The 20,703-nt window shown below is 45.3% G+C and overlaps 1 long non-coding RNA gene across 1 annotated transcript in view; it reads left to right on the top strand.

Annotated features, from left to right (window-relative positions):
- Positions 1–18,264: 18,264 nt before the first annotated feature.
- Positions 18,265–20,703, top strand: part of LOC102494654 (uncharacterized) — a 2,851-nt gene continuing 412 nt past the window's right edge. Inside the window, exons 1-2 of the long non-coding RNA XR_003550357.1 lie at positions 18,265–18,330; positions 19,563–19,744. This is a non-coding gene — a long non-coding RNA (uncharacterized LOC102494654). The remainder of the gene's footprint in view (positions 18,331–19,562; positions 19,745–20,703) is intronic.

Raw genomic sequence — 20,703 nt, 5'->3', positions numbered from 1 at the left:
AACTATGCCACCTGCAGGCATGAAAGGTACAAGTTCTAAAGGTGAGGTTCTGCCTCTTTAACCCACGCTTTTCAATAATGATCTTTCCAGACCTTTTCATGAGGTTCCAGGTATATAAAATCTGAGGATGTAAGTTGTTAGAGATCATCTGTCTCACAGACTCATAGGAAGGCAGTCAGACCTGAGACACTTCTCAGAGTCTTTGCTTTTTACATTCTGGAACATGGAGCAGTAATGGACCCAGTGCTTCTCAGCAGGGAGCATGCCAGATGCCAAGGAAGGACTATGAATTAGTTTAACGGCAGGACTTGTGTCTCCTGACGTTGGACAAGTACTCTGACTTCCTGGTGTTCACATGTATCTCTGAGATGAACACTAACTTTTACTCTTCTGGTGATTTTGATTACTAAATGGTATTCTAGTCCATTCTATTGATAATGAAAAATACCTAAGTTTGGTTAATTTAGAAAACAGAGGTTTATTCAGTTCATGGCATGGTGGTCCAGGGGTTACATCTAGTGAGGCTGAACCACAACTTGGCAGGTAGAAGGAAAACATAGTCTTAGGTGCCACGTGTGTCTACTCTGGTCCTATTTTCTCTGCTTATAGCCTACCAGTAGTCAATTATAGGAGCCCCACCTTAGCCACTTAATTATCCTTAAATCTTCACGTTTCAACACCATGCAGGTATGATGTTTCCTATTGATACCTTCACAATACAATCAAATTCTAGAACATGAAATTTTGAGAGACAGCCAAATAAAAGCTCAAGGATTAATGTATAAACAAGTACTATTGGTACGCTGCCACATATACATATGAACCTTGTTAATACAATGAATGGTGATTTCATTATGTCTACTAATTATCGGGGCCCTGCAAGACCAATTTACTAAGGGTAACATAAAAAATTCTATTCAGTGTCCAATAATATCTCTTTGCTTCTAACCCCATCAATGTCATGTAATCTACACTGATGACTGTCCAAGTTGAAGAGTTTTCCAGATGTGGTTAAGAATTTCCCCTTACCCACTTTCTCCCATGCAGTGACCCCAGTGACTCATATACTGGTCATCACACAGCACCTACTCCGTCTGCTTCAGCACCTTGAGATTGTACTTTGTGACTCAGCCTAAATCCGTTTCCATCTCAATGTGGCTTCTTTCAGAGATGTCATCTTCAGAGAGTTCTGCTGGGTTGTTACCTACTATCTCAATAATAAGAGACAGTGACCTTTAAAACCTGGCAATTTCAGAGTTCTCCTGGTGGCAGGGTTATGCTGGGAACACATTTCTTTCAGATCATCTGTGAATGACAAACTCACAGCTACATCCTCTAAGTTTCACATGTAGGTGAATACCGGTTACCTCTCCCTAGTCCCTCTAAAGTGTCATCATCTCTCTAGCTGGGCCATCTGCCTGTTTCTAACCAATTGCTGCTGCCATAAACATGGAAGGCTCTTTTTAGCCATGTGTGAGTTACATAGTGCCCTTAAGGCAGCTCCACGTGCACCTTTTCTGAGACCTAGAATGGAGTTAGCTTCCCAAAGGGAAATAGAGGAAACTGTCCAGAAGGGAAGGAAAAGGTGGATGACAAAATACTAACCCCAAAAAAGTTAGTTAGCAGACAATACAGGTATAGATCAAGTCCACACTTATGCATTTAAATTGTGATCCAATGGAACAAGCATTGGGATGAATAGAATTCTTTAGAACCAGGAATATTTGTCATTATCCCCAAAGCAGGATTTATTGAGTATGTTCATGATGTGAATGTGAAACAATTTAGAGAAAAAGTATACTCACAAGTAATGTGATCTAAGATACAAGACAAAAAAATCTAATGTATGTCAAGTGGACATAAAACTGAAAAAGTGATATGAAAAATAGCAACCAAAATAAAGGAAAGAGTATAGTTAAGGTATCTAAACAAAATTAAACATCATTTTTGCTTATTAAAATATATTACACTAGGACCAGCAGATGGCATGGTGCTTGAGTCCCTGGACTCCCACATGGCTGATTATGGTTTGAGTCCCAGACCTGGTGGTTTGCTTTCTCAATTTCCCTTTCTCTCTTCCTATCTGTCTCTCTCTGGACAAACTGAAAATAGTAATAATACAAAATAAATAAATAAATTTTTTTAAAAAAGCTCTTACACTTTAAAAAAGGACATTTTAAAGTAGCCAAAAAGCATGCAAATTGTTTGAAAACATAACCTGGCAAATTTGGACAGTTTGCAAGAATCAGTCAGATATTTCCCAAAGAAAATCAAGAAGTCCCTTTCTAGAGACTAAGGCATATGACTGGAATGCTCCTTCCAATTCTTGGGCTAGATGGTAACCTGAGATCTGTGCAGCAGTTATAGACAAAGCATTACTAACATCTGGAAGAGAAGGGACCATGGAATTTCCCTCATTTGGGAAAAAGCCAGCTATTGTTTCCCAGACATTCCGCATGAACAGATTTTTGACACTGGAGGTCTCTGACTGCATCTTCTACTTTGAACCACTCACTCTCTCTCCCTTCCTTTATTGTTAGAATCTTCCCGATCATCTGTGATTTTGGTGACTGTAAGAATTTGAACACCAGGGCCAGCAGGTGGTATAGTAGTTAAGGTACTAGTCTCCCACATGGCCCATCACAGTTCCAGGTCCAGACCTGGTATCCTGAACATCATGCTGGGCACACGTGTGTGCATGCCACAAATCCAAAATCCGAGGAGATGGAGGAGAAGGTATTGCAGCATGGCCACCCCTCTGGGAGTGGGAAGTGTGATTTCTCACTTTCCCTCTCTCTGTTTCTCTCCAGCAAACACACACTTGCTATGGCAAAACCTTTACAAAAAAAAAAAAGAAGGAGGAGGAAAAAGAAAGGAGAAGAAAGGAAAGGGAAGGGAAGGGAAGGGAAGGGAAGGAAAGGAAAGGAAAGGAAAGGAAAGGAAAGGAAAGGAAAGGAAAGGAAAGGGGAAAGGAAAGGACAGAACAAACACCTGCTCTGTGCTCTAGGTCTTGGATCTCCAAGATGCCTAGAAGTCTGCCCAGTTTCCCCTGACTGCAGCCTCCCTATACACTTCCCTCCCAACACCAGCTCCTCCCTCCTGGGACAACCCACTGCTATGGTTCCTGCCTGCTACTCACCCACAACTCCTATCCTCCCACTGTCTGCTGAAGCCCAGGTGAGCCACCTGTCTCTGAAAGTCCTATGGCGCCACCAGGTCTGTAATGACCATCCTAGAGGTACACTTTGCTGAACCCACTGCTGTTCCCCAGGCCAGTGCCATCTCTCCACTCAGTGTGGGGTGAGCCCAGGGTACAAGGAGTGTAAGGAGGGCTGTGAGGCCAGGCAATCCTGAAGCCAGAGCCTGTGGCCTCTCAAAAGAGATGGGACCAGCAGTTGGCATAATGGCTGTGTCACTGGACTCCCATGTAGTTGATCGCAGTTCAAGCTTCAGATTCGGTGACTTAAACTCATGTCAGGCGTGTGTGCATGCTCCCGAGAGAATGGAGGAGAAGGGACTGCAGTGTGGCCATCCCCCCTGGGGGATGAGTTCTCGCTATCTGTCCATAGTCATCATTATACAGTTTCTGTGGACACAAACCAGGCATGGGTCAGCTGGGTCTCTGTACCCAAGTCTGCCAGGAGGCTGCAGCTGTGGAACACACCGAGGCTCAAGTGGGATGGAATCACCTCTAAGTTCTCTCAGGTTCTAGTCAGGATTCCATGTGCTGAGGGCCTCAGTTCCTCTCTGTCAGTTGAGGTCTTCTGTTGGTTCCTTGCCACTGGGGTCTGTCCAAGGACAGATCTCCATAATCCACCTTGCTTCACTATCACAAGGGATCAGAGAAATAGAGAGAGACAGAGGAAGAGAAACAGATAAAATGGAGAAAGAGAACCAGAAGACGCATATTTCCCATAACTGTCTTGTATATGACATCTCATTGGTTTCTATTCTCTTGTCCTTTACAAGCCACATCCTACATCGAATTTACCCTCAAGGATAGGGGATTACACAACATGGCCACAAAGAATAGATTTTGGAGAGCCGTGTTGGGGTCACCCACCCATTAGGCTAACAGGAGGCCTTTGGATCTGATTCTAGATATAATGTAAAACAAGAAAGGGTCATGCCAGAGGGAAATGAGATCTAAATTGCAGCTACCTTCAACCATCCCACTGTGAGGACCAGAGAACAAGGAGGAGGGAAGTGACTTTCCTCAGACCACACCATGGGGCGAATCTGGCTGAAGTTGTGTTTCTCTCTGTTCCACCTCTCTTATAATTCTTTATCTCTGAGTCTGTGCATTAGCCTCCTGTGGTAGCAGCACTCGGGTTTATCAGGGAATATAGACACTAGCAGGTGTAGACATCTGATGACACTCTAGAAAGTAGATGCCAGAACAACTCCAGTGAGCAGACGGGGGTTAGGGAAACCCTGGAAAACCCCATGACCTGTCCAGGGTCACGCAAGTGGTAAGAAGGGGTATTCTATCCAAGACCGTACCCAGCTTTGTCTCCCCAAAGCTGAGGTGCTTAGTGGACCCAACCCTACTCTGGGACAGAAGGGGTCTGTGTAAGTATAACTGTGCATAGTTAGGAAACAGCCAGACAGGGCAAAGACAGCCCTTTGGGGCCTTTGGAAGATCTAATCTGAGGAAGATAAGATGCTCATGGAAAGAGATCCCAGAAAGTGACTTCACTTTCTTGACAATAGATCCCAACAGAACTTGCAACCCTGGTAACCAGGCAGGCACCCACATTCCAGTGATAACCCCTACCAGGCTCATTTGTGCTAAGACGCTGAAGATGTTCGTATGCTGTATTAAATGTCCCTGAGGCTCAGGCCTTAGGAAAAACCCTGGTAGGGACCTCTTTCTCTGCTTTTGGTGCTGGATCAGACCTCAATCCCCAAACCCCAGAGTTACCCAGAGGAAGCCAAAGGTTACACAGGGCAGCCAGGACTGGTGAGCACAGTCCAGGTCACCCCTCTAATCAACCCTGGGATGCATAGAAGGCCTTCCCTGGTTGTGTGAGGGGAACATAAGGGGTGGCCAACCCTAGGCAGGAAGTACTTGTAAAGGGTTGGGAGCATGGAGGCCTATAGTCATGGCAGGCTGATGGAAAGGAGCACTTGGGGGCAGCAACCTAGCTACACAATTGCTAAAAGCCAGCCTTATATTTGAGAAAGATCTGGAAGCTGTGGTGCAAGCAGAGATTCAGGCTGAGCCAATACCGAGGCATGCAAGGGCCTCCCTCATCTCTGAGCCTACATGGCCACACGCCAAAACTTCCGTGTTCAGATTCCTTCAGGGTCTCCAGCAGTGGTCCCTAGTACAGGGGAGGGGGCAGCCCCAGTTGCACTGAAATGTGTCTAGGCCCAGTCAACTCTGCCACCCTCACTGGCCACTAAGGTGGGCCATGCTCAAGTTTTCATGTGTAACCATGACAGTCAACACCTTAGGCCATGCATGAAGGGCGTCCCTGACTATAACCATCGGAATCACCATAACTCAGGGTGGAGTCTAAAACCTTCTCTTGTTGTTGCAATTTTCTTATGCTGTATTATATTTGAATGTTTTTTATAATCTCTTTAAATAAGTAAAATTTAGGGTTTTTTGTCCTTTTTTATTATGCAACTCAAACTATTAAATACACTCAGCAGGCTGTGCTCTCACCACCATACTCTGTGCAGAAAGCACTCTCAAACTGAGACATCAGTTTTTGGATAGGACACTGGCCAGAATCTTGTCAGCCACACAACTGCTTCCTGAGGTCTCCCTTCCTTGAGCATCTTCCTCAGACAAGATCTCCCGAAGGCCCCAATGGGCTACCAACTGGCTCCCATTATTATAACTTACAAGGACATACTTCTTATTTTAAGAAATCACAGATCTCAAATGGTTCATTGAAAAAATGGAATTTAATTTTAGTTTATTTTGATGCAAAAGATTATTTGGAAATCCATGTGCAATTTTTTGAAAGTATGTTTACTTTTAATGAAAAACACATCTACTCTGCCTTATGTAGGCCTCAGCTCCTGGAGTCTACTAAGGACCCTGAGAGCACAGTGACACTATTTCTACATAAGAGTGGAAGTCTTTTTTTTTTTTTTTTGAGAGGTTTTCGATATAGGGCACGTGTGCTCACCAGCCAGAGAGAGAGAGACATAGAGACAGAAAGTGAGAAATCACCCCCCAGGGAGGATGGTCATGCCACAATCCCTTCTCCTCCATTCTCCTCTTGGGATCTTGGGCACGCATGCACACGCGCCCGGCCTGAGTTTCAAGCCACCGGGTTTGGGACACGAACCGCGGTCGACTACGTGGCCAGCGACATAGCCATTACACTAACTGCTGGTTCCCAAGAGTGGAAGTCTTTGAGTACAGAGAAAAAAATCTTCCAAGATGTTGTCAGATGTTCATCTTCCTATCTGGAAGAGATGATCCTAGTCCTTGCCTTCTAGTCACACTACCTCGTACACCAAGGTCACAGTAAGTTAGGAGTATATTAGTTATCTTTTGCTGTGTAACAGGTATCTCAAAACTCAATGACTTAAAATGTGTGTATGGGCAGGGAAGGCGGATATATATAACATGCCCGGATCACATCTGGAGCACTGAGCCTACATTTTCCTGGTCAAGCTTAAGCTCTCAAAACATATTGCAGCCCTATCGAAGGATAAGGAAGACCTGGGTGTGTGCATGAGACCATGAGGGTGATAAGTGCTGAGCCATCCTGGAGGAAGGTCCAAAGGCTGGTGTTGGCCAGCAGCAAAAGGAATTTTGTGTGTGTCTATATATAAACAGTGTGTGTGTGTGTGTGTGTGTGTGTGTGTGTGTGTGTGTGAGCACACTGCCTGACAGTTTTTGTAGATCAGAAGTTTAGACAAGACCTAGTTGGGTTCTCTGCTTCAGGGTCTTTCAGAGGCAGCAGTCGAGGTGTCGCCTTAGGGCCAGGGGCTCGCCTGAAAGTTTGTGTGTATGAGAATACACTTCCATGCTCGCTTAGGTAGATCCTTGCAGGATTTGGCTCCTCAATACCTGTTGGACTGAGGGCCTCAATTCCTTGCTGTTGTTGGCTAAAGTTGGCTGGAGGCCACCCTCAGTTGCTTTCATTGGTCTCTCTGGTATGATGCTTACTTCATCACATCCAGGAAAAAAACAGTCTGGGAGCAGGAAAAAAGTTACAATCATTTATAAACTAAGAATGGAACTGAAAGGCCATCATTTTTCCTAAATCAATTGTTTAGAAGCAAATCACTAAGTTTCCCACCCACTTTAAAAGAGGGTAGTTTACACAAGTGCGTGTTCATCAGGAAGCAAGTCACTGGGGTCTTCTGAGCAGTTTTCTTAACAGAAGGTCTCTTCTTGGATACCCCATTCAGTTTGTTAAAGCCAAACTAGTCAAAGGAATCAAATGGATCCTCATCTTTATCCTTATCGATGCCATAATGTCAGAACTGTGTAACTGCTCAGTGGAGTGGAAGCTGGTAGAAACAGAACAAAACAAAACATCAAAGAGGTTGGAGCTTCCAGTGAAAAAGATGAAGGTGGTGTAGAGGTGAGGGTGGTGTGGAGTCTTCTTGAAAAAGCAAAGCAAAGCAATGGAATGCTCAGAACTCCCTGCCCCCCACTCCTGCCATTATTCAGACTCAGAGTGGAAAATAAATTAGGTTCATCCTTGCCCCACCTACTGGAGGTGAATCCTCTGGGAGCGAGACCCCAGCTGTGTGGGGAAGGGAGACTCAGGCCATGAACATTCCGCTGGGGGCCTGTGCAGAGGAGCAGAACCCTGCTGGCTTTTGTTTTGTTGTAGTTTCTTAAAGCAACCAAGTAGGGAGGGGTAAGGAAGCTGAAACAACTCAATACCCAGAGAAGCAGGAGGGAGAGGCTGGTGTCGCCGCTCGTGCCCCTGACGGGCTTTGGACAAAGAAAACCAATAAGCAAGGGTGACGGTTCTCAAGCTTTCCTGGGAAAAGTCAAAGCTTCTGGGAAGTCAGCCTGGATTGACATCCCTGACTGGAACCAGACCTAATGCTGGTCTGACTTCCAGGACCCTAGAACCTGTGAGGAGCAGAAAGAAGAAGCAGGCTGAAGGTGGAAATAGGAATTAGGCACCTACTGAATTCTGTCATCTCATCCTTGTTCTGATCTGCAAATAACCATTAGTTCCAGTACCCATGTTTAGAATCCCATCTCCATCCTGGTTCTGGGCAAGTTTTGTGCAAACCTTGATTTCTTGGTCCAGCTGAAAGCATCAACACATTCCTTCAGGGTTTCTCTCTTCTCTGATGCCTTCTCCAATGGAATGGCCAGTTTCAAAATTAGATTTCCACTCTATCCTCTACATCTGTGAGTATCCTCTGGCCTAGGATGATACTTTACGTTGCTGTGCCTTACCTTGGGAAGATTAAACGGGGGGATAGCTCCTTGAAAGTATGAAGGATGCTGACCAGAAACAGAAAAGGTGGAGATTTACCCAGCCAACAGTCTGTACACGATCAACCCTACCTGAACTGTCATTTAATTTAACCTTGAATATTTTTATTTTAGTTTTATCCCCCTATTTCCACTGGGATGGGATTTATGGAGCTTTGTGCCAATTGTTTGTGAGGGTTGGGAGAAGGGAAGGGAAGAGGGCAAACTCATCCTTTATCAGGCTCCCACTCTAATGATAATGGCATTAATCCACTGGGGAGATAGAGCCTCATGTCTGATCACCGCTTAACCTGGGACTTCTCCACACTGGTGCTTTGGGGATGAAGCTTCCAACACGTGAATGTTGTGGGAAACATTTCACGATAGCTCCCATCCACCTGGTCACCTGGGCAGTCTGTCAGCCTGGCCTGAACCATGGACTCCAGTTCATTCTCTCCTGTGTTGAGCACACCATTACAGGAAAGTCACTGTGCAAATCCCTGCTGTTTTTCTTGTCCCATTCCTTAGGACAGGAATTAGGCACCTCCACAGTTCTTGTCACAATGACAGACAACTGCAGTGGTTTCCATTGTCATAGTGGCCCGAAAATATGCCTCCCCTAGGACTAGGCTCCCATTTTCTTTTTTTCTTTTCTTTTTTAAAGAATTTTTTTTAATTTTATTTATTCATTTACTAATTTTATTTTCACCAGAGAGAGACACACAGAGAGAGAGAAAGTGAGGAAGCAAGCCACCAGGTTCAGGACTTGAACCACGGTCAGCCATGTGGGAATGTCCAGCACCTTAACCACCACGCCACCTGCTGGTCCCCTAGGCTCCCATTTTCTATGAGAATCTTTGCTGGTCCTCTGCTCTGGAATTGACATCTCTGATTGGAACCAGACCTAATGCTGGTCTGGCTCCTCGCCACTGAGCCCAATGTGTGCAAGGACCCTCAAATGCAATCCCCTTTAGCTCATCATATAATGTAATATGATATAAGCTGCTATCCCCTGTCACAAATGAAGAGACTGAGGCTTGAATGTTAATGCCTTCCGAAGATCACTGGATCTGTCTGACCTCAGAGCTTGTGCCCTTAACCTTTAGAGGTCACTGTCTGAGTCCAGGCATTGGTCCTCACACTCCTCATCCTGCTCCACAGCCACCTGCTGCCAGTCCATGAAACCTTTGTTGGTGGTTATGGTGGTTCAGCGTGAGAATGTGTCTCCATGGGACAGGGCTCCCTTTCTTAGTGAGCCTCCTCGCCACGCCCTGATCTGGTAGCTACTGAGCTCAGTGTGTGCTGGGGTGCTCCAAATGCAACCTCCTACATTTGTCTCGTCATCTTAATTACATGTCACATGACCTGCTATCCTACTCCAAACATAAGGACATGGAGGAGGTATCGAACTTTGGAGTACTTTATTGGTTCTAAACCAATTCTGTGTGTGTCTCAGTTTATGCACACACATGTAAGTGAGAACAGTCCACAAGACCTCAGAACATTTGGCTGTGGGTGACAGAGCCTCTGTACCCTTCCTGTGTAACAGAGTAAATAGGAGTCTAGGCCTGGACTGCAGTGAGACCACATGATTCAAAGTCCAACCACATGGGCAGGTCCATCATATGTGGGAATCCCAGGTCAGAGGAGGGCTAGGACAGCTCTGATGAGCCTGCAATCATCCTTTGACTCTGCATGCTGTCACTGGGACCAGGTCTGGGGCCTCTGAAAGGAGCCTGGTACCATGTCCTGTTGCTGGAGTTGGAGCTGCCCTGCCTCTCCACTGCCCCCTACTCCTGTCCCAAGTAATCAGCTATAAGACCACCAGTGATCATTCGAAGGTGTTCAGAAATATTATCACAAAGCAATTCACTTCTAAGTGCCACTGGCTTGCAAGTGTCCTAGCAGGAACCTTGTAGGTGTGGAAAACAGCAGGCCTCCTGGGACACTCTAGCTGGAAAGACCCTCTGGGCCATTTTGATCAGCTGACACCTTTACCCTTTCAGATGGGGTCAATATATGAGGGGTACATGTAGACCAGAGCGTCCAGCCCCTCTTGGGCCAGAAGTCACTGACAGAACACTGTGGAGTTTTGCCCAGATCTACCAGACCACCCAGAAGCCCATGTGGGGATCACAATAGCCTCTCCTAAGAAACCTCCCTCAAGGAACCTCTCCTACCATGAGTAATGGGGATGCTGGAGGGAGAGGAGGCCAGGACCAGGCTGCTTCTCCAGGGAAAGTCCTCTTAAGGAACAGAGCAGCTTACATTCAAAACCTCAAGAAGCCCCCCAGAGATGTTAGCATCAGCTGGAAGAACGTCCTTGAAATCACTGCTCCCAAGCACTTAGCTGAGTCCTTCAAAGAAGAAGAGCTCTAAGGAGGCAGCCAACATGTACTAAATGCCAAACCAGAATGAGACTGCCAGACGCAGGGGGAGCCTGTACCCCTGTGGCTGTTCAAAAGGCATCTTCCATAAGTGAATGACCAGGACTTGGCCAAATCTGCCTAGAAGCATTGGAGCAACAAGGCTCAGACAAGTGACACTTTGAGAGGTGAACCATATGATTAGGGGCACAATGCTGTGGACCCAATAGAGGAACAACAGAAATGGAGAGAGAGAGTGTAATCCCCGGAGTTCTGGGCTATATTAATGCTCTCTTTCCTTTGTCGTTTGTTTCGATGATTGTCAAGTCCACGATATTCCTGACTCCTGAGACCAGGGGAGCTGGGAAGGAGAGGACTGAGTGAGGGTCTTTCAGGTTGACCATTGTCCTCTGTTGGCTCCTCTGGTGCTGATTTGAACTGCCACATCAAACCTTCTGAAGGTGGATGGAGTGGAAGTGCTTCCACTTCCTCTCAAGAAAGATTAAGAGGAACCCCCTTGCTCCTTCCTCGCCCTTCTCCCTGAGCAAATCAAACAGAGGATCTTGGGAAAAGACAAATGTGTCCTCACAGGATGGAGGAAGGCATTTCCTCCTGCTCAACAGACATGGTGTCCTACTTGCATCTGTCTCTAACAGGGGATTGCAGCCTTGCTAGAGAGCCCAGTCCTGACTCAGCTCCTGCTACCAGTGGTTGCTGGGAGAGGCTACTCCACCGAAGGGACACCTGTAGCCACAAGTTCTATGTACATGTAATGGGGGACAGGGAGTTTAACTCCGCTAAAGCCCTCCTTAGTGGTGGCCGGTGGAAGTTACTCAAGGCCCAGGGATTTACAAGCAGAGAAAGTCCCTGCCTACACTGTCAGGTCCCCACCTACACAATCTCCCTTCAGTATCAGCTGTCAAAGTGCTGAGAGGCTGCTGGGAGTTGGCACAGGAAGGGTCGGCAGATGGGGACAGCTGCCACCCTGCCCCTCCACTAGATTGAAGAGCTTGGGAAGATGCCGTCCAGATCCTTCACCATTGGCTGCTGTTCAGCCTTATTCAGATTCAGCTAACAGGTAGGTATCCGAACCAAGCTCCTAGAATTTAATCAGGAGAAAAAGAGCTTTTGGGGCAAATGATATCCATTCTGCAGCAAGAGCTCCTGGAGACCTGCCTGCTCCAAGAAGCCCAAGAGAGGCCACTAGTAAGAGTCTATTAAAATCCTTCCTTTCCTTTAGTAAAAGCCAGGATTACCCAAAGTCTATGACTCAAAAAGACACACAAAAAAGATACCACTCTATTAGGGTATTTATTGGGATAATCAATATTTTCAATGATGAATGAATTATTTGGAAGGGATCAATACTTTTAATAAAGGAATGAGAATATTAGAATGAGGGGGAGGAATTTTACTCCTTTGAAATGCTGGGAAGTATCTTCTCTCTGGATATAGAGATAAAGCTCAGCAGGGAGAATTCAGGAGTGGAAAGGACAGGCCTGCAGTTCTGTGTTGTGCCTGGTTTTGCTAATTTTCACAAGGGAGAAGAGGGGCTCTTGGGGGCAGGTATAATGGGTTCCATACCTGCACCCTTCTTTCTCTTCCAGGAACTTCTCAATACCTATAGCAATATTCTGGGCTTCAGCAGTTGTCAGTAAAGGCAACTTTTTTCAAGGGAAAAAGGCAAGGTTATTGAGAGAAAAAGAACCTCAGGGTCTAAAGTTAGAGGAGCTTCAGCCCACCCTACTGAGGAGATGTGACCTATTTATATAGGAGGGGTGAAGGGGTAGGGACACAAGAATGGCAGGTACATTGATTAGCTTACTTGCCATGTGGCCTTATCGGCCCATCTCTGCGTGTCAGCTGCTAGTAAGGGAGGGTTCCAGCCAGAGGATTCTAGTCAAAGTCACTGCAACCGTCACCGTATTTTCTGATGGGAAATAACCTAACGGCCATTCAGGGGCTGATCTAACATTTCCAACCTTTATCTTTTATTTTAAAAAAGAAAAAAAAATGATGAGATGAAGGTGGAAGAAGGGATTATGGGCGATGGTCAGTCTTCTCGAGCTGCTTTAAGCTGGGAAGGGGTGTTGATTTTTAGGGCGATGGGGAGGGCTGTGGGTCCTCTGGAGGCAAGCATGAATATTATACTCTCTGGAGCCGCAAGATGTTTCTAGCCTGTTCAGGGCCAATTGTTGGATGGTGTCTCAGATGAAGTAGTTCAGCATTTTTAGGAGAGAAGGTCTTGTAGAAACTAAGAGAAGAATTACAGTGAGGGCAACCATGGGAAGGGTGAAGGCAGCAATGGTATTTTTAGAAAGAGGAAGAGAATCCCTTTATCTGCTGTGAGAAAGTCTAGGCCCCTTTGGTTTTGGAGAGTTACCGCAATCATGGAGTCTACTTGGTCTTGAATCTGTAAGAGAATTTGGGACATTTTTTTCTAGGATTTTTTGATGGTCAGAGGAAAGAGTCTTAAATGAGTGAAGAGATGTAGACCAAAGTGTATTTCCCAGTCCGGTTAGTAGGTAAATTGCCGATCAGAGGAAAGAGTCTAAAATGAGTGAAGAGATGTAGACCCAAGTGTATTTCCCAGTCCGGTTAGTAGGTAAACAAAGATAAATAGAAGAGCCACAGTAAAAAAAAAATAATAAAAAAAAAATTTTAAAAATAGGCCAGTATTAAAAAGGCAGATCAAAATGTGAGAGAGAATAGGTGTCTCAGGACTTGATTTCTGTCCCCTGTTTCTCCCCCAAACTCCTAGGGTATTTGTCAAAGTAACCCCAGTGAGAGACTGGGTAGGTGCTGGGTTTTGTGAAGGAGCACTTCCTCCCAGCATAACTGTGGTGTCAATTTTTACAAGAATATCTCAGCGTAACAGAGGCCAAAGACACTCTAGCATAACAAGGAAACTATGAAAGGCAGAGCCAGGGTACTGTGAACTGGCAGTTGGGTGACTCTCCTGGCAGCTCTAACCACTGGGTGAGGGTTCTGTGAACTAGCAGTTGGGGGAGTCCTCTGCCAGCTTCAACCACTAGGTTAGGGTTCTGTGAACTGGCAGTTGGGGGACTCCCAGGCAGTTCTAACCACTAGGCAGTAGGGACAGGCTGAAGGAGGTCATCCAAGCCCACTCCTGACCACTGCGTGAGCTTTTGGAGAATTTCTTGTGAATACTGAGAGCTGATTAGGACAAGCATTTGTCTTTTAATATGAAAAGCACTTTTTTTTTTTTAAGAAAATTTCACCTACTTGCCATATTTAAAATTCCTTCACAAAACTACCTTCTTTGTCTCTTTTTCCTGTTTACTATTATTTTTCCTTGATTTTCTTGTAATTCTACTTTTGGAACCAACCTTAACCTCTGATTGAGACAAAAATTAGTATCTTAATGAGCCCATTTTGTGGGCCAGCAAGTGACATAGTGACCAAGGAACTGGACTCTCCCATATTCAACTGTGACTCGAGTCCTGGACCCAGCAGCCTGAAACATACCTGGCATGTGGGTATGCACGCCCCAATTCCTGAGAGGAGAATGGAGAAGGGACCACAGCTTGGCCATCTCCCCTGGGGGATGATTTCCCACCCCCTCTCTCTGTCTCTGTCTCTGTCTTCTATCCAGTGCCCTGTATAGCAAAAAACTCTCTTGGAAAACACACACACACACACACACACACACACACACACACACATTTATATGTCAATTTGGGTTACCTTAGGCTTGTCTAGTGAGATTTTTCAGATATCCAAATGGAGATGTTAGGACCTCAGATCCTATCAATTCTCAATTTTAGAAGCCAGCAGGGACTCAGAAGTTCTGTTTTTTTTTTTTTTTTTTTTTTTTTTTTTTTTTTTTTTTTTCTTTAGTGTGCTCACCAGACAGACAGAGAGAGACAGAGAGACAGAAAGTGAGAAATCACCCCCCAGGGGGGATGGCCACACCACAATCCCCTCTCCTCCATTCTCCTCTTGGGATCTTGGGCACGTACGCACATGCACCCAGAGTGAGTTTAAGCCACCGGGTCCGGGACGCGAACCACGGTCGACTACGTGGGAGTCCAGCGACACAGCCATTATGCTAACTGCTGGATTGTTTTTGTTTGTTTTGTTTCGTTTTTTTTCTTTTGTTGTTGTTGTTTTTGTTTGTTTGTTTGTTATCCCGAGCTTGGGACATTCTTCTTTCCAACAGCCAACTCCTTTATGTTGGGGACAGACCCTAGTAGGGACAGGAGGATGTCTGTTACGGGCATTGTCCAGTGCCCAAGTCTCCCACATTAGAAACATTTAGGGTTTTTCTTGGTTTTTATTTTGCAGAGGCTCTGACCTGGGCTTTTCCAGATCTTGCCTTTCAGTGGAACTTAAGTTCCCAGCCTTTAGGATTACCATAGTGACTCAGGTGTTTAGACCACAAGCAACCAGGCCTTTTTTGTTTGTCTTGTTAAGTTAAATCAAAGGTTAAGGTAAATTGTCAAATTAATTATAGCATTTTATCTAAACTTCCTATACGTCTTCTGATCTGTGAGAGAGAGGTTGCCCTGAGAAGAGAACCTAAACTCCGGCAGATCCTATTATTTTTGGTTTTATCTCCTGTAAGGAGCAGCTGAGTACCTCCCAGAAGGTAAAGTCCTGTCTTTTTCCCTAGGCCTTTGGTGTGTGGCGATGAGAGGAAGCTGCCCTTCTCCTGAGAACTTTTTCAGCCCTTGTACTTCATGTTTGGACAAAGCCATGACAAAATGTGCTTCACCTGCTCTCTAAAGAGACTTTCAGCACGAAGGTGCCTCATCTGTGATGAGGATGGCAAAGATTTGCTCCCTCATGTCTCCTGTAACTTCTTGCCTTGAGCAAGGTGGCTGTTTCTTCTAAGTCCTGCTGTCCCCAAGGCTATGTCCCCTCCACCAGGCTCTCCTGCTTTGGACACCAGAGGGCTCATTCACCTTTCATCTGGTTTGAATTTCTTAATGAGACACGTCAAGAAGGCATGCTTAGGGATGCAGGTCTCCTGTGTCTAATCCAGGAAGACCCTTGTGTCATCCAACTGGACATGAAGCAAGAGGGAAACTACCACATCCCCACCGGAGGCATTCTGGGCAGGAGGCAGTGAGGCCTGGCCAGGCAGATTATGAGAGGCAAAGAACATGTCTACTGGACAGCCATGAGCCTGGCTCTTCTCCCTGATCCCTAAATTAAACTTCAGCTCTGCCAAACATGATCTTTGAGGTCTGATGACTAAGGATCTTGGGTTTCTGATATTCCCAGAGAGGCCTTTCTGTGGTCTGAGTGCTTTCTACTTTACTCATGTTCCTGTCCATCACTGGAGAATCTTCTGACCCACAGGTTGTCAATATGTTACTGCTTTGTGATGGATGAGCACAGAGCTCCTTTGCTGTGAATATTTCCCTAGACATGTTGGATAACAAAAGGTATCCGAAATTCTTTGGCTTTTGGCCTTAAGGCCTTTACACTGTATTGGTGGAACAATTTTTCTTATCCTGTGGTTCAGGTTCAGCCTTGTGGGCTGCTCTGGGCTGTGACTATTGGCTAGAACTTTCACTTTCTGACTATGTGCCCATGATGCTGTGTGTGCAAGGCAGAAAAGGCTGTCTGCTCTCTTAAGCTCTCTGAATGTTCTCTGAATGCTCATGGCTAATATTAGAGGCTGGGTGTTCATGACTCCCTGTCTTCCCTTTTGTACAACTGAGGTGGAATGGAGAACATCATCTAAATGGGAACAGCATTTGTTCTTCCTACCTTCTCTCTAAAGGGATCATTAGCACCTTCTCTAAGGTGCATGAAGATGCAAGAATTGGAATCTACCTCAGAAATAAGATTTCTAAACAGAAAAAATTGGAATGTAAGTGGGGGTGTAATAGGTCCTCTGTCTCATTAAAGATCTGAATAAATTCAATGACCTTGGGGAAAAGACCTGCATCATGTTCATATGAAATCATTTAATATGAGCTTCCAACAGATCTTGTTTGCTGTTAGGAATAAAGGAAATCTGTTCAGAGGTATTCAGGTTTTGGTCCCCACCCAAAGATGGTGCCAAATGTCTGTGGGTCATTTGGCAGATTTTTCAGGAAGAAGCAATACGTACTTGACAGAATACCATGAACTATTCATAGTGATGAGTATTTGATCCTCACTCATTTCAAATTTCTTGCTCAGAAGTACTTCCAGGACTTTTCAAGTTCTTTCTGATTTTCACTTACCAACAAGGCTTGTTAGTTATTTTTTGAAAGACTTATATCTTAGATCTTTCAAATTCAGACACAAGAGTGCTGTCCGAAGATGTTTCTGAGTCACTCAGCAGATAATCATTTGTACCTTTTTCTAGACTCTGTCCATGACTCTTTTCCCCAGCATCCCCTAAATACAGGCTCCCCTAAGAGAAGCATTTCTCTATTCCTCCCCTGGAAAATTCCATTTGGCCCAATCCCCAAGTACCTAGTTCTTTGTTTCTCTGACCCTTAAGGAAACCCACAAGAATCCTTAACTTCTCTTTGACTCAGATGTCTCAGTAGTTTCCGTCTGAGGATTCATCACTGACAGAGACTCATGGGCCCTGTAGGGCAGGCCCACCAGTATTGGATGAGTCTCTTTTGAAGATGGTGCTGCAGTTTCTTCTGAAGCTCACTGCTCAGAGGGAATTCTCCAGGAAGAATGGAGATAGAGACATGGGACTTAGAGGACTAGCTGACCAATGAAAAGTTGAGCGTTGAAAATTCTTTCCGAAATCTTTGGAACACAGAGGGTAAACTCCATGTACTTTTCTGTTCTTTCTTCAACATGTTACATTCAGGAGGTGAATTTCAGATGGTAAAAGAGACCTTGGCTCATTTCCGGGGTCTACAAAAGCATACTCCACAGATTCTAATCTAGGACACAGAAGAAGGGGGCAGGATTTGGACTTGAGGGTTGAAGTGGGCCTTTGACAGGGCCTGAGTAAGATGTTTGGACTCATATTGGGGCAGAGTTTTGGGACAGGTTGGATTTCAAGCATGGACCAAGGTTGGTGACGGGGAAGGACAGAGGGGCTTCTTTGGCTATGGAAGCCTGGGAGATTCTGTAGAAGAGGGTTGTTGAGGAGCTTCACCTGAGATAGGAAAAGTAGGGTGCACAGACTCACTGTGTAGAGATGGGAGATTGCAAAGGAGCTGAATACATTTTTTTCCCTAAATGGTGTTTGGAAGTCTTAAGATATTGGAGTTGCTGATGCACATGCAGCTGCTTTGTTTTGCCTTTGCTACTAAAACAGGAGAGGAGGCTGCCAAGGTATTTTCCCTGAAGAATTCAGTTGGAAGTGGGGGCCAAGTTGTTTTGAGAAATACCTCATTTCTTTTTCCTTCTCTTTCTACATCAAGATATTGTCTTTCTTTTGGATTTATCTCTTTAGACGTACCAGGTCTTCAGGGCTCAGAAAGGAGAGATTACCCAGCTTTGCAATATTGGCTACAATGGCCTTTCCAAAACTGGCCTCAGAAGAATGGTAGGTAAGAAGTTCCCACTCGAGTTCACTTTGTGCCAAGTTGGAAGAAAGTGAGCACTTGGCAGGAGGTAAGGACACCTGTGAAATTGTGCTATTTGACTGGTTAAGATCTCTTAATGCTGGGACAGACGTGGACAACCCTGCAGGGCCAATGAGGCAAAGTGACTTCCGGTTAGAGAACAAAATCTATTCTCTAGCTTTGATGTGAAGAGATTCAGGCCAAGCAAGTGGTGAAAACGGGACAAAGTCTGCTGGGAATTTGGAATCTAAGGGCAGCACAGGTTGGGTGGCACAGCATCACCCAGTGCTGAGGGTGAAAGTGAGTGAGCCAAGAGGTTCATCAGACTGGTAGGTTGGAGGCTGGAAGTTGATAAGTCTCAGACAGAGGGTCTGTTGTTAGATCTCCTGAAGGGCTTGATGACAGTATTGAGGGCAGATAAATGGATGACTCAGTCACCAAAACTGTGAAAGTCAACAGGGACACAAAGGGAGCAATCTCTTCCATGGACACGTGGTCCAGCAGGTGATTGACCTCAGCTGTCGATCTGTTACACACCTCACAGAGGGGGTCTGGGCACAACAGCTGATGAAAGTGGATCGAATCATGATGCTGGCCCAGGGAGCTACAGGAGACAGGAAGTACAAAGCTGCAGCCAGGAACAGAGCAGGCAAAGGAGGGCCTGCTGGACTAGGGGGTCAGTCACCTGAGCCTGCTACCCTTCCACGTGGCCCCACACCGTGACTTCATAATTCACTCTCTGGCCTCTCTGCATGGCCTTCATGTACATTCCCATTCCTATGGCTTCCTCCTCCCATGATAGCTGCAGCTGCAATGAATCACAGGATTGTATAGAAATTGCTAAAAAGAGGACCAGGAAGAAAGGGGAACAACTAGAATAAGAAGTAGCCTCCTTCCCTCTGCTTCTTCTCTCCAGCCAGCTCTCTAACCTGGGAAATCTGGAGAGGTGATTATATGGAATGAAGGTAGGGACATAGTGATCTTATAGGGGCCCCTCAAAGAAAAACCCTGGGAATATTAAACTCTAAAATCTCCATGAATCAATAGTCAAGGTCAAATGGTCAATAATAATGTTGACAAGGTTCATGAGTGTATGTGGTTTCATTAAAGTACTTTCATAAACATTAACCCATATGATTCTCAAAATCACCAAGAAGTCTATAGTTACCTCGTGGAGATATCTTAGCACTCAGGAAGTTACAGTACTCATAGGATATAGAAATTCTAACTATAAATCAACCAATAGTCCTTTCTCAACATTTCTCATGACCTACTGGACAGCACCCATTGCCCTGGTCCTACATGCCACTGAGATATATATCAGATCTGACTGCCTTCCTGTGATCGATTCCTCTGAGGACTCTGCTTCCTGGGAGAGATGGGAACCAACAACTTAGATCATCTGTGATCATGGGCCTGGGATCCCATGGAAGACACAAGATGGATCACCCAGAGGAGCCCCGGTAAAACAGATAGAACCTTCCTTGAGATGTCTCACCCTCCCTTCTCCTCATGCTTAAGAAATGAGGAGTATGACAGAATGATGGGACTATCTTCTTTCAATAACCAAGAATAATGTGAATCTCCATTTTACTTAAAATAAATGTATTTCTTCCTTTATTAATTTTTAAAGACGATAAAGTATTTCCAATTTTTCCTTACTTAAAAACTCAAGAAAAGATTTTATCATTGAAATCCATACTTACTATTATCAGTCAGAAGTCCCCTGCTCAAGGAGGACATAGAACCTGGAGCCAGTGGTCACATCCCTTAGAGGACCCTGTATTTGGGGGACAGAGCTCGAGGTCCAGCCCCTGCTCAGAGACTCTCAGAAGCTCCACATCAATCTCTGATCAGCCCAATAGGAGGAAAGGCTTGATCAAATGACACCTGACATGGTCATGTGACTCATGATCAAGTATCAGGAGAGACTGTTCTCTTCAGAGAACCCACATTCTTCATTAGGTCAATCCAGGACCATAGAATCACTGTTGGGGATTTTATCCTGGACTCCTTGACCACGTCCAGACAGTCTGCAAGCCTCTGAGGGAAACCTTAGCTCTCCCCAAATTCCTCATCTCTTCCTCTAAAAAATTAATTTTCTTTCCTCTCCTCCCACTTCCCGTCTCAGGAGTACCCCTGAGCTAACCAAAGTCATTTAGAAATGTGGCTAGAAACATGGTAAACAACAATAGCAGCAGAAAATAATCCCTCTTAGGGGTTCACCCACGGTTTTTTATCTTTGGATGCATCTACTTGCCTCCAGGATTTGTACTAATTATGCCAAAACCAAGCAGCACAAATACAGAAGGAGTAATCCAACACACTAGGAAAAATGAGGTTGGCGTCAACAGCTAAGACAGCTGAGCCCAAGTTGAGGCCTGGGTCAGTATAGCTCTTTAGATAAGAGAATATTCATTGT

The sequence above is a fragment of the Tupaia chinensis genome, unplaced genomic scaffold (assembly GCF_000334495.1).
Source record: "Tupaia chinensis unplaced genomic scaffold, TupChi_1.0 Scaffold000404_1, whole genome shotgun sequence".
In the NCBI taxonomy this organism is placed as follows: Eukaryota; Metazoa; Chordata; class Mammalia; order Scandentia; family Tupaiidae; genus Tupaia; species Tupaia belangeri.
This window is presented reverse-complemented; position numbering and strand designations above follow the sequence as displayed.